The sequence below is a fragment of the Pelodiscus sinensis genome, chromosome 5 (genome assembly GCF_052426305.1).
Source record: "Pelodiscus sinensis isolate ZL-2025 chromosome 5, ASM5242630v1, whole genome shotgun sequence".
Lineage (NCBI taxonomy): Eukaryota > Metazoa > Chordata > Testudines > Trionychidae > Pelodiscus > Pelodiscus sinensis.
The window spans coordinates 70,448,277-70,460,937 of record NC_143056.1 but is presented as its reverse complement, the minus strand read 5'-3'; positions in this window follow the sequence as shown (position 1 = coordinate 70,460,937).

The following is a 12,661-nucleotide window of genomic DNA, read 5'->3' as shown; positions in this document are numbered from 1 at the left end:
GTAAAGGATTTGCACAAACTCCTAGGTGTGACCCAACTCCAACTGCATGACTGTCTCCGCTAGGTGACCCTGTTTCACTGCCAGTTATAGCACTCAGGTAAGTCATTGGTGTAACCCCCCCACCGCCCCTCACTAAACAACTGCAGTACTTACACCCACTCTTGGTAGAAGTCCAAGAACATCAGAGGGAGGGCCGGGCAGAAGGCAGGAGAAATCCCAGCATTTCAATCCTTTTCTTCTGGCCCCCTCCCTCCTGTAGCCGTTCAGGGCCCCAGTCCTGAAAACACTTAAGCAGCAGTTTAACATTAAGCACACAAGGAGACACATTGATTTCAGTGCTTAAATTTAAGCCCATGCTAAGTTATTGCAGAATCAGGATCTAATTCGCTTCCTTCTGTCCCATTTCGTGTTCCTTTCTTCACCTTTAGAAGCCAAGAGGATTCCTACTCCCTTCCAGACTCGAGGAGCGGCAGAGCATAGCGAGCAGGATGGGGTTGCAGCAGAACTGGAGTGGCAGTGGCAGAAAACTAGCTGCTGGCTCTCATGCCTTGTCTACCCTACAGTGGGCATTGGCCTAAGTTACGCAACTTGAACGTAGTTGTAGTCGACGTACTTAGGTCTGCTTACTGCAGTATCTTCATCACAGTAGGGCGACAGCTGACTCTCCCATCAACTCTGTTTACACTTTTTGTTTCGGAGGAGAATGGAAGAATGCTCGGCAGTCAATTTATCATGTCTACACTAGGCACCATAAATCAACTCCTGCTAGATCAAGCCTGTACTGAAGACATGCTCTCAGTAGAGTTACCTGATTGCAGAACTCCAGTAACATGCCACCCTTCCTTAGCTCAGAGAGGGAAGCACTAATCTGGACCCAGACACCTGCAGCACCTCTGATTGGATGCCCTCCCCCAAGAGGTAAAGAAAGGACAGCCATCGGAAGGGGATTCCCCCACAGGGAAAATCCATAGGAGTTTACCTCAGAGATGCCTGGCTGTAATCTAAGGCCAAGACAGCTTCTTTAACAGCACTACCTTCACTGTAAGAAGCCGTATGGCATTACTAACCTTTTGCAGATCACCTTGGAAGTAGCTGGATATCTGTGCATGGATCACAGTGCAGGAGGAGCAGGAGAATGGGGTTAGGTCATAGATGGTTAGCGCACACTGCAGTGCAATCCAGACCAGTCAATACAAGGGTGCATTTGGTCACCAAGGGACACTCAGTAGTACAGGTATGTTCACCATGGTGTTGCTGAGGTCTGTTCAAGAGAAGAGCTCAAGAAGATTAGGTATATAATTGCTCTAGATTAAAAAACAAACCCACCCTTTTCCTGCAGGACGGAGTGATGTCATGATGTCACTCTGCCTCCTCCCTCTCTCCCCATCCCCAGCTCTAGCCTGACCTCGCTGCTTCCCCTTGCCACTTGGAATTGCTATTTTAAACCAAACCCCTATTCCCCTTCTGCCACTACCACCCCACAGGACTTTCAACACCAAGAAAAATGGCACAGTACCCAGCAGACCCCACATCACAACTGTGACAGCCCAAGGGGTGTGTGTGTGTGTTGCTTACAGCAGCCCAGGGACACCCTGGGCTTATGTGCCAATAGCAGGCTCCCCCACCCCTAGGCTCTTGGGGAGCTAGAGCGCAGTGCCCGACCACCTGGAGTCTGGCTGCTCCCGCAGAGACTCACCCTGAGCCACCCAGAGGAACCGCCTCACTGACCTGTCAGCTCCTTCCCTTCCACTCACACTGGGCAGCTGGCGGGCGGCCCTGGGCTCTATGGGCAGGGCTGGGGCACTGAGCAGTGCAGGTGGAACTGCACAGGGTGGGACAGAGGCCCCCGCACTGCTGCTTTCCCCACCTCAGCAGGCTACAGTACCTGAAGTGCCTCGTGCACACGGCACGACCTGCACCCCATGTGATGCGGGTTGGCAACCCTGCACCTCCCCAGCCACCAGGGTCACAGCAAAGCCTGACATGCATTGTAGCCAGAGGGGGTTAGGATTTGGTGTGTGTGTGTGTGGGGGGGGGGGGAGAAATAGAAAGGACCTGGGTTGGCGGGGGGGATGGGGAAGGGGCCCAGGGTGACAGAAGAGCAGGGAGAAGGGACCCAGGCTGGTGGGGGAGGAGGGGAGATGAAGGAGGCAGGGGAGAGGGGAAGGGAAAAGGAAGGTCTGGACTGGCTGGAGGGAAGAGAGAAGGGACCTGGGTTGGGGGTACGGTGGGGGGGGGGGGGAGGGAGAAGAGTCCCTGGCTGGCACAGCTGCAGCCTGGCCCTCCCCAGTGGCTGGAGTGAGAGCTGGGGTTTCCTACCCCCCACAAGAGGGGGGCTGGCGAGTGCAGGAGGCACAGCTGCCTAGTAGCTCTAAAGATACAAATGGCCAAGCAATACAGTCAAGATGTTGGTGACAATCTGTAGCATCCAAGAGGTAGGCATGTAGGGTAACAAGCATACACCTTTATGGCAGGGGTGGGGAACTTTTGGGGAAAAAAAGTCAGTTGGGGGCCACACAAAAATGAGAAGCAAACAAACCAGCCCCACCTCATCGATGTGGCACCCAATTGAGAAGCAGAAAGATACTCCCCACATTTCCCTGATACACCAGAGTCTGGGGGGGCCCAGGTTGGACATGCTTGCCTCACAAAACAAGGGGTTCAGTGTGTGGGAGGGGCTGCTGGGAAGCAGGTTTGGGGTGAGAGGGCTGGGGGGGAGGTGCAGGATCTGGGCAATGGGGTGGGGGCGCTTCCTTGGCACAGCTCCCCAGGACACACACAGCTCCTTGTCCACCACTGCTCCCAGGCACTGCCACCTGCTGCTCCTATTGGCCGTGATTATGGCTAATCAGAGGGGTGGGGGATGTTTACAGGCAGCCATTTCCCCAGCTGTGGGGTGGGTAAGGGAGGGGGAGGAGTGGCAGCACGTAGAGCTGCTTCCTCCCCCCTCTGCCCCCGCCACACAGAGCCCATGGGTAAGATCCAGTCCCAGCTTGTCTGACTCAGGCCTATGAGGCTCAGGGCTTCCCCCTCCCCTCTAGTGGGGAGCCCCTGCATGGGGAAGTGCAGGGGGCCATAGCCCAATGCTGCGGGGGGAGGGGGGGGGAAGCCCTGAACCTCAGGGGCCAGATTCAGGAAAGCTGGGGGCTGGATTTGGCCCCAGTGTTAGGTTCCCCACCCCTGTGTTATGGGCATCCCAAGTCCCTGTATAGACAACAACCTTGTGTTCCAAACTATCTCTCTATTTTCTCACAAAATTACACCTTCACCATCAGGATCCCCCATGGTTCCCCCTGATGGCTAAGAAGGGCTGTGATGAAAGCAGCTTTGGAACCAGTCTGTGTCACCTCTTAATAGTGTCTTCTTTGGAAAATGGAGTAGTGTTGGCAAACGCTTTCCGCTTCCCAAGGGCCTAGCACATCGCTTCCCTCAGTGGCAGAATGTTGTCAGCACTGCTTGAATTAATAACAGATGAATAATTTTATCTGCACAGTTTCCTATGTTGAAAATATAATTAGATTTATTGAAAGAAGATGAACATTGGCGGCATTATTCACTAGAGAGGACTAGGGTGGGGCCTGTTCAACTGGCCCCCCCCCCCAAAAAAAAATTGAGGCAGAGGGAGATTAAATGACATGCTTAAATGGCACAAAGTCAATGGCAGAACTCAGTGATCCCCAACTGCCAGCCTCATGGACAGTCCACTAGCCCACACAGTCTCTCAGAGCCTGATAAATAATCTTGAGGTTTTGGATGCTCATTAGTTGTATTTACGCCCCTAGTAAAATGAGTAATACCTGCAGAAGTAGTTCCTGAGAGGAAAGCCCAGATGGCTAGCCTACAGCCTCAGCTGTCAACAAGCCAACCCAAATGGTATTTGTACAGTGCTCTTATATTTTAGTTATTTATACTATAGCTCATTCTTTGTGTCAGGAACCAATGCCCAGACTTGGCTCAGCTTCTGTACATGGTTGATTCACATTAAACAGGAGACATCCAAGTTCAAGAGATCAAAGATGCTGATGTCAGCTTGTTCATCGTAGACACATATGGCCATTCTCCACGTTTTCCCTTTGTCAGATCAGGCCGAGACTCCTGTAGAGACAGTTATTTTTTGAGACGCCTTGAGAGTTATTGCAGCCTCTGACGGTTCAGCTGTGTAATATTAACACACAAGCTTTCCAAACATAAAGCCCTTTCTATCAGGTCTGTGATGTAAAAGATATGGGGCTTGTGAACTCTACAAGGGAGCTTGTAAATTTAGCAGGAAAGCACTCCCACATGCTTTAGTTTAATGCCCAAGTACAGTTAGTGCTAGTATTCTTTGAGCAGCCATTGTAATAGGATTTTAATCTGCAACAGCATGATACGCCAGGGAAAATACGATTATACAAAAATAATGGTGAATTTGAACACTCAGTCTCAGGCTTGCCTACAATTTCAACAAAATCCAAGAAATTAAATTTGGTAGCACTTGGGCCATAGCAACAAAATACATTACACAACAGAATACACTGTGGCATAAAAGACTCAAAACCACTATGGTCAAGACAGAGCAACTGAATGGAGTAGTCCTACCACCCCAGAATGGTGTCTTCAGGATGACAAGTTCCTATAAGACTTTTGTGACGGTATGGCATTCATTAGCACGTTCATTTCATCTTCTGTCACCAGGCTGGTAAATAACTGGACACCATTTTGCTGCATATGTAGAAGCACTAGTCCTGTTGCCCATGACCTTTTGTAATGGAGCATTTGGCTACCAATCAAAGCAGCAGCTCCCTATAGGTGCATCTACACTGTACCCAGAGCTCAAAATAAGCTACACAATTTGACCTACACCAATTGCATAGCTTATTTCGAGTTACTTTCAAAATAGCTTATTTTGAAATTTGGTGCTGTCTACACAGCACTCATTTTTAAATAAATCACTATTCCGAAATGCCCATTACTCCTCGTGGAATGAGGTTTACAGGGATGTTGGAATAGCGAGCCTGTTATATTTCAAAATAATAGTTGCAGAATAGCTATTTCAGGATACCTCTGGTATCCCGAAATAGCACTGCAGTGTAGACGTAGCTTATGAGAAGAACATGAGTTCTTCTGGGGTCTAAGAGTTGGCCAAGACTTGCTAAAGTTGGGTTCAGTTCTCAGTGCTGCCCCAGACTTCTTGTTTAGCTCAGGCAGGTCACTTAATCTCTTTGCCTCCATTATACATGCGTAACGTTGAGATTCTACTGCTTCCTATCTCTTCACCCTTTATTCATTTAGTTTATAAGCTCCAGGATTCTCCTTTTCTAATTTAAATTTCCCTTCTAAGCCATCATGGCTGTTTAACCAGAAATGCCAGGGCTTTTTAGAGCTCTAATAAAACACTTCCTCAAATCATCCCCAATTATTCACATTTTTCTATTTCAAAATTCTACTAACTGCTTCATTTCATAATTGTTTTAAGCTTTGTGAACCTGACCCTTTTAAAACAACAAGCATGTTTTGCTGGTTTGGACTTTGTTTGTACAAAACAAATGAAATCAAGTCATGATCACTTCTACCTAAGCTACCACTAACTTTTTGCTCAATGGTTAATTCCTCTGAGGCTGGATATCAATTTTTCACCATGTTGGATACAACACTTTTTGCAGTAGGAGGTTGTCTGTGTAATTTTTTTTAGAAATTCCCAGGATGGTTTAAGATTGGCAACATGAGACTTGTAGCATACATCTGTGTCATAATGTACATTTTTTGCTACACCTTATAGATAGATGTTTAAGGCACTTCCTGTTCTCTTATGACTGGATGGTCTGTAGCCTATACCAACTAATTCCCCACGTGTGCTTTAATCTGTTAGAACAATATTTGATCTGCTTCCAGTGGCTCAGAAATAGGTAATGCCTTTTTTGATAAAGTACCCCTGCCGATTTTCTATTGCCCAGCTGATGCATTTAAAAGTCTGCCTTAAGCTCCAGACATTTCCCCCGTCCTACAAAAAGAACCTCTGAACACCTACCATGTCTACTGTAATTATTTCCCCCATCTGCAAGAGCTCCCCTCTACAGATAAAACCAATAACAAATGTGAATTAAGTGCCACAGCACTGCCAGATGAATATTATTCCCATTTTGCAATGGAGAAACTAAGGCAAAAAAGCAAAGAAGTGACTTGCCTGGCTCACACAACCAATTAGCAATACACCCAGGACCGAACCCAGAGTCTGTGGGCTAACCACTGGAGAAGACTTGCTCCATTTCTCTGAACTCTCGCATTTTGCAGACTGTAAGCCACAAAAACAGAGGCGCCTTATGTGACTCATAACATGGTAAAATGTGTGTATAAATAAATCAGAACATTATCAACAGAGGCTTTAATTACTCCTTCTGTTTCAGATACATAGATTATCCCCCACTCAGTAAGTGGTCTGGGAATTTAAAACATTGCTGTAGACATTCTTGTCTTCTTATTAAGGCTTATGGTATGAGAAACACATCAGAATTGAGAAAGAGACCTTAGTACTGAGAGCTGCCAAATCCATTTGCAGTTTGTGTGTTAATTTTATGATAAAAGAAAACAAGACAGATTTAAGATTGTGCAGAAGCTCCCGGAGGAATTACCAATCATGGCCTGGAAATTAAAGGAAATGTGGCTGTGCTGTATTACAGCTTTATACACTCACATTAGTGTACTTATCAGAGAGAAGGGTCAGCTTTTAAGAAACACAAGCCATTGATTAAAATCAGTGTTTAAGTAGACCTGTGAAGAATTTGTATACAGTGGGTGCCTATTCATATTCTTTATTCATGAATGGGTCAGATGCTAGGTCACTTTCCCACTGGTCTCCAAAAGGCCAGAACAACTGATATGTTTTTCCTCACCTTATGGAGAACTCCAGGTCAAAGAACTTAGCAGCCAAACCAGCAACTCCTCAACTTGGCCATTGTCAGCAACAGGTATGGGAGAGACATATAGGATGCAAGCATAGCACCACAGAGAAACAGTTATTTGGTCAGTAGCAAAGAATTGGTTAACAACACCCGTTTTCATTCTATCCATCCAAATCCTGTAAATCTTTGCAGTTGCATGACAGAAGTGGGGAAAGAAATACAGGTACCATAACAGGTTGAAAGGAGGAGGTAGAGTTTTCACCATAGCCCTCTTAAAAGAGGAAGATTGAGTTAAAGGAGTAGGCTTTTCACCTCGCCTCCTGATCCCCTTGTAGGGGAGAGGGGTTCTTGGGAATGCATCCACCTCACTGTAAGTTTCCTCATCCACCATTTAAAAGTCTGCAGAAAAGTTACTCTGGTGGCACAGAGTAAGACACCCTGAAAAGAACCTTCTACCAGGGCAAAAGGACACACCGTAACTTCTTTATCCAGTAGATACAAGTGGACCAAAAATCTAAATTATCTGGTTAAAACTTTAGATCCAAAAGTACACAATCCAGCGAGTGTCTCTAGCACTTACTATTAATTTAGAACTCAGCGTGCAGAATGAACCTTCGATAGCTGACATCTGGGAAGAGGTATCATTTTGCCCTCAGACACTCATAAGAACACAAGAACAGCCGTACTGGGTCAGACCAAAGGTCCATCTAGCCCAGTATCCTGTCTGCCGACAGTGGCAAGCACCAGGTGCCCCAGAGAGGGTGGACCGAAGACAATGACTCCTTCTCCCTCACAAGCCTAAAGCTTGACTGTACAAAATCAGAGAGGAAAACAAAAACAAAGGCTTCCAAAGACAAAGGCCTCCAAAGTTCTTACTCCTCCTCATATCCTGGGGCTGTGTGACTTGCACCTACAACATAGTATTTCCAAGCCTGCCCTTGAGCATCCACACTGCATTGGAAACTTGGGCATCTCAACCATGCTTTGTAGCTCTATGTAGTCGAGGCAAAACTCCAACTGGTGCGGACACATTCTATCGTATCCAGGGGTTTCTAGCATCCTTGCCACTTTAAGCTGCTCCAGGGCTTTGTTGATGGTGGGTCATGGGAGAACTTGTCTGTCTGTCCTGTGCAGTTGTCTCAAAGCGTTTTGGATGGTTTGGGCCTACTGACACATCCAGCTGAGTACTGGTGTTTCTGCAGGTTCCCATGCAGCCAGAACCATGACCATGGAGCCCAACCCAGTAGACAAACTTCTTCGCCTCACATTCGAAGTCCTATTTCAGGACACAGGCAGAGCACCTGTAACACACTGGTGAATGTTTTGGTGGCAATGCTGGCCATACTAATTTACATGAGAGTTAAATAGGTTTCCAATTGAGCAGACTGCATGGCAATGAAGGGTTAAACACCAAGCAGCTGCATTTGAACCAGGCGGTTGCTTCTGGTACCTCGGAAGCAAGTGAGAAGTTTAGGCATGGAAGGGCTGGGAAACACCCCGGGGGGATTGTGGAATAGTGTTGTTAGACTCTCCTGCCAAAGTTCTGACCCCCTCTTCCCAGCAGAGCGATTTCAGTATGGCGGGAAAGCAGGTTTGGCCTTAACCTAACTTAGAGCCCAGGCTTAGGGTGTTTTGTAGACATACCCCTTTTTGTTCCTGGAGGCAGGTTGAACTTCTTCCTCTTTCATGGACATCTGGTCAGGGAAAGAACAGCTTAATGCATTTCATAATGCTTTTACTGCAGAACCTTGAGTCACAGCAACCGAAGTTATAATCAGAAAAAAAAAATAAAGTTCACACTAGTCATTTGCAACTCAGAGCAGTATATGTAGCTTCTGCTTCCTTCTCTTTGTAAGACCTCTTGAGTGTAGGCCCTAAGACTGAAAATTCACACTCCACTGCCCATGACATACTATGGACACTAACCTTGGGCAGTCCCACCTCAAGGGTTCTGTCAGGCAGAAGCTGCATAGCTACTGATAGGTTTATAAAGGGAAGGGAGCCAAAGGGCATTCCAGGAAATCTCCAGTCAACAAAATGGGTCACCTGCAGCTGCCATGACCATTCCTGCACCTGAACATTAGACTTCAGCTTGATTTTGATTGCCCTTTTGGCCCCAGATCCTGAAACCTACTTGGGTTCTGTCTCTTGGTATTAGCCCTAGCCTTGAAAGCAAACTACAAACTCCACTGCTACTCCAAGCTGCAAATTTGACCCTGATCTGACTGTTGGTCCTAAGCGCCCTTGTTAGGATCCCGACACTTGCTTTTACTCAGATTCTTTTTCCTGTTTCTATTTCCTGTTTCCAGCATGGGTCAAGGTCTCCTTGATTTTGCCTGATCTATTTTAGCCATAAGGTCCTGACTGTCCCTAAAGAACTAATATACCCCATATTGCTAAATGTGACAGTGACTTTTGCAGGGACATTATTGCAAGTATGTGAAAATGGTCTTTGGAGGTGTGACTTTTCACTACAGCTACCTAGCGATGCTGTCAAGATTGAACTGCCGTTTCTCACACCATATTAACACATGGACAATTAGAGATTTAAATCTGAATATAGAGCTAACAGATGAGCTTTTATTTAAAAGTATTTAAAATCAGAATGTATGTGAAATGTTTTCCAATGACTAAATTGCTTTCTTCACCTCTTGGTCCTGCTTAGAGTTGCTATTCCATTTAGACCACTGCAGTTCAAATTGCTTTAGTATTTTCATTGTAAATCTACATTTCAGAATTCAGCCATAAAAATGCTCCTTGGGCTGAAACTCGTCACTTAAGGCCAAACACCGTTTCCTTGAAGTCACTTTCCTTGTTTCCAAGGGCAGAATTTGGTCCAGAAAGTATTCGCTCTGGGAGCTGAAGGAAATTTAACACACAAAATATGTTCACAACACACATGGGTTTGGTCATCTTCAAGTTCCTGGAATGCAAAGTGTATATATACATAGGAATCAGTGGTTTCAGATATTAACGCTGCCATAAGCCTGTAAACAGCTTTGATTTGTGAAGTGAAACTCTGCAGGCCTTTAGACTATAGCAACATGATCGCAGAAGTCAGTTTGCTTATGGATGAATGTCTTCCGTGAGGCCTGTACAAGAGGAGCACTGTATACACAGCTGAAGACAGAATCTAGTATTTACTAAATGAGAAAGTGAGAGCCATATTTATGCATACGTATTCATAAAAACATGCAGATATATTTGTGCTAATTGAACCCATATATCTACAAGCAATTCCACGTGCATAGTCTTATTGGGTGTTTTGCAAAGCAAGAAAACTGAAACCTCACAGACCTGCTCATAAGAGTACTAACCCATTTATACATCACGTACAGTAACCCAAGTATAGGGCTAGTGTGGTTTGCTCTTGGGTCGCTAGGCTTGTGATATGATTACCTGGGTTTTTGTTCTTTACACTTAACCAGAGCACTTTCAAGGTGACCGTGCCCGTATTACATACCTCTGCAATAATATGCAAACTGTGCCCGTGTTTGATTCTGTGACCAGCTGTGCAAGAACATTTATAAACAGCATCTGAAAAGAGTGAATGACTTTCATACCCAAAGTGACTATTTGTATTTAGCCCTTTTTGAAGGCCAACATTAGCCCCGATATTTAGGAACAGGAAAAAAATTAGACAATTACATTACTTGTTATAAAAGTGGCCAGTGTGTGCAGAGTTGTATTCTCATTATAGTTTAAGTAAGTGATCTTTGTCGCTCTACAAACACATCTATATTATAAGCCTCCCAATTTGGGTCATGAATCTGCATTTTAAGTCACCTCTTAGCATTCCCACAGAAAATATTCTAATCCGTTGGATCCCCCCCATGCCCTTAGATAAGAGACAAAGGTCCTCCCAACTTCTTTTTTAAAAAACATGCAACTCAGATGTGTGGAGGAAAAATACAGCTGCCCCTTCTTGTACAGTTCTGTGGTGAAATAAAATTAACATTGATAGTTATAGCACAGAGTGGGGAAATAAAACCCATAACTGAAGGCTGTCACTCCATTAGTTTCCTGCACCAATAGAAGATGAAATTGTCCAATCTGGAACTTAACCAGGATGCTGAAGGCAATTCTATAACGCTTTGAGAAAGCATCATAGGATCCTGAATGGCTATTCCTACAGTACTTCAGTGGCACAGCTGTAGTGAGGGTGCTGCAGCGCACCTGGTGAAGAGACTATGCAGACAGAAAAGAGCTCTCCTGGGGGCATAAAACAAAACAAAACAAAACATAGCACTGCAAGCAGAAGAAGCTGGGTCAGGGGCAGAAACTCTCCTGGCTGACAATGTTGTGCACACAAGCATTTCTTTCAGTGTAACTTGGGATGGAATATTCATACCCATGAGCGTCATAAGTTTTGCTGGCAGAGGCTGTAGTGTAAATATGGCCTAAGTTCTTGAGAAAGGATCACTTATGACTGGAGAAATATCGTATTTCTATTCTTCAAAACACATTTCTTACTGTGTGAACTGTGGGACCATCTCTGCATGTCCACTATGGCCTGTTTTAAACACTCCACAGGGATGTGGATGTGTGCAAAGTGCACATGCAAAAGTTACACATGCTTTACAATAGAATGTTAAAAAAAAGTTCTTCAAAGGATGCCTTTGACAATTCAATTATTATGCTAAGATTATCTACAGCAATCTATAGAGCCCTTCATGTTCTGAAAGGAAAAAAAAACATTTTGAGAATCAGTAAATGGGAAATTTGAGAGCCTGGGAGGAAAGGTTGTGGCACGTAAGAGTCTCTTGACTAAGCTGACTGCAGAAACGGTCAGAGAATCATTAACATGCACAATTTCAGTTTGACATTTTAAAATACCTGGCCCTTTCAGGGCATGTAAAGAAGGAAAGTGCTATAACTAGGTCATACAAAAATGAAAAAAGTTTCAAGATATTCATGGGAGAGGGCAACGTGACCTTTTGATGGTCATGTATACATCATATCAACTTTGAAAGAAAACTAAGGTTCAAGACCATGACTTTTGGATGTCGCCCTCACCCCCCAAAATCACACACATTGTGATGGGATCTAGGGTACTTTATATACATTTTCTTAAGTTTATGAATAGTGTCTTCCTCCCTAGTTATTAAATGATGTGGCTTACAAATAGACAGAAAAGTACTGAAGAACGTGATATGTAAGAACACAAAATTTCCCCACAACAGTGTCTGGAAAAAGCGACACTGAAATAACTCATCTGAAAATGTCTCCATTCCTCTTCACCCTCAAATTACACACATCAACAAGGTATCATGGAATTAACAAATGCCTTGCCCATTTGTTCAGTCTGCAGTCAAAATCAAAATCAATGCACTGGCACATGCCTTCCTCCAGAAGCATCTATGTATGCTGTAGCAAAGAAGCAATTCTCATGGTCCTTGAAAAAAAGGCTTGTCCAAGCTCTTGGCGCCCCCCCCCCCCCCCCCCAAACACTATCTTCTCTTAGAGTGGGAAAACATCCACAAAATTTTGCATTATGACCCTTAAGGCCCGCTTGTGCAATGAAAGAAGATCCCCAAATCAATGAGGCTGTTCTTGTAGCATTTATCCTTGTGTGACTGGTCTACATGACAAAGTTAGGTAGATGTAAGCCGCCATGCATTGACTTAGTTGTGCGTGTCTACACGTATGTGTCTCCCACAGATGTAAGTGTCCCCTTACACCAATACAGTAACACCATCTCCTCATACAACACTGAGCCCTGGACAATGTACTAAGGTGAACCCAGTGCAAATGTTGACAGGATATTACTTATGCGATCCTAG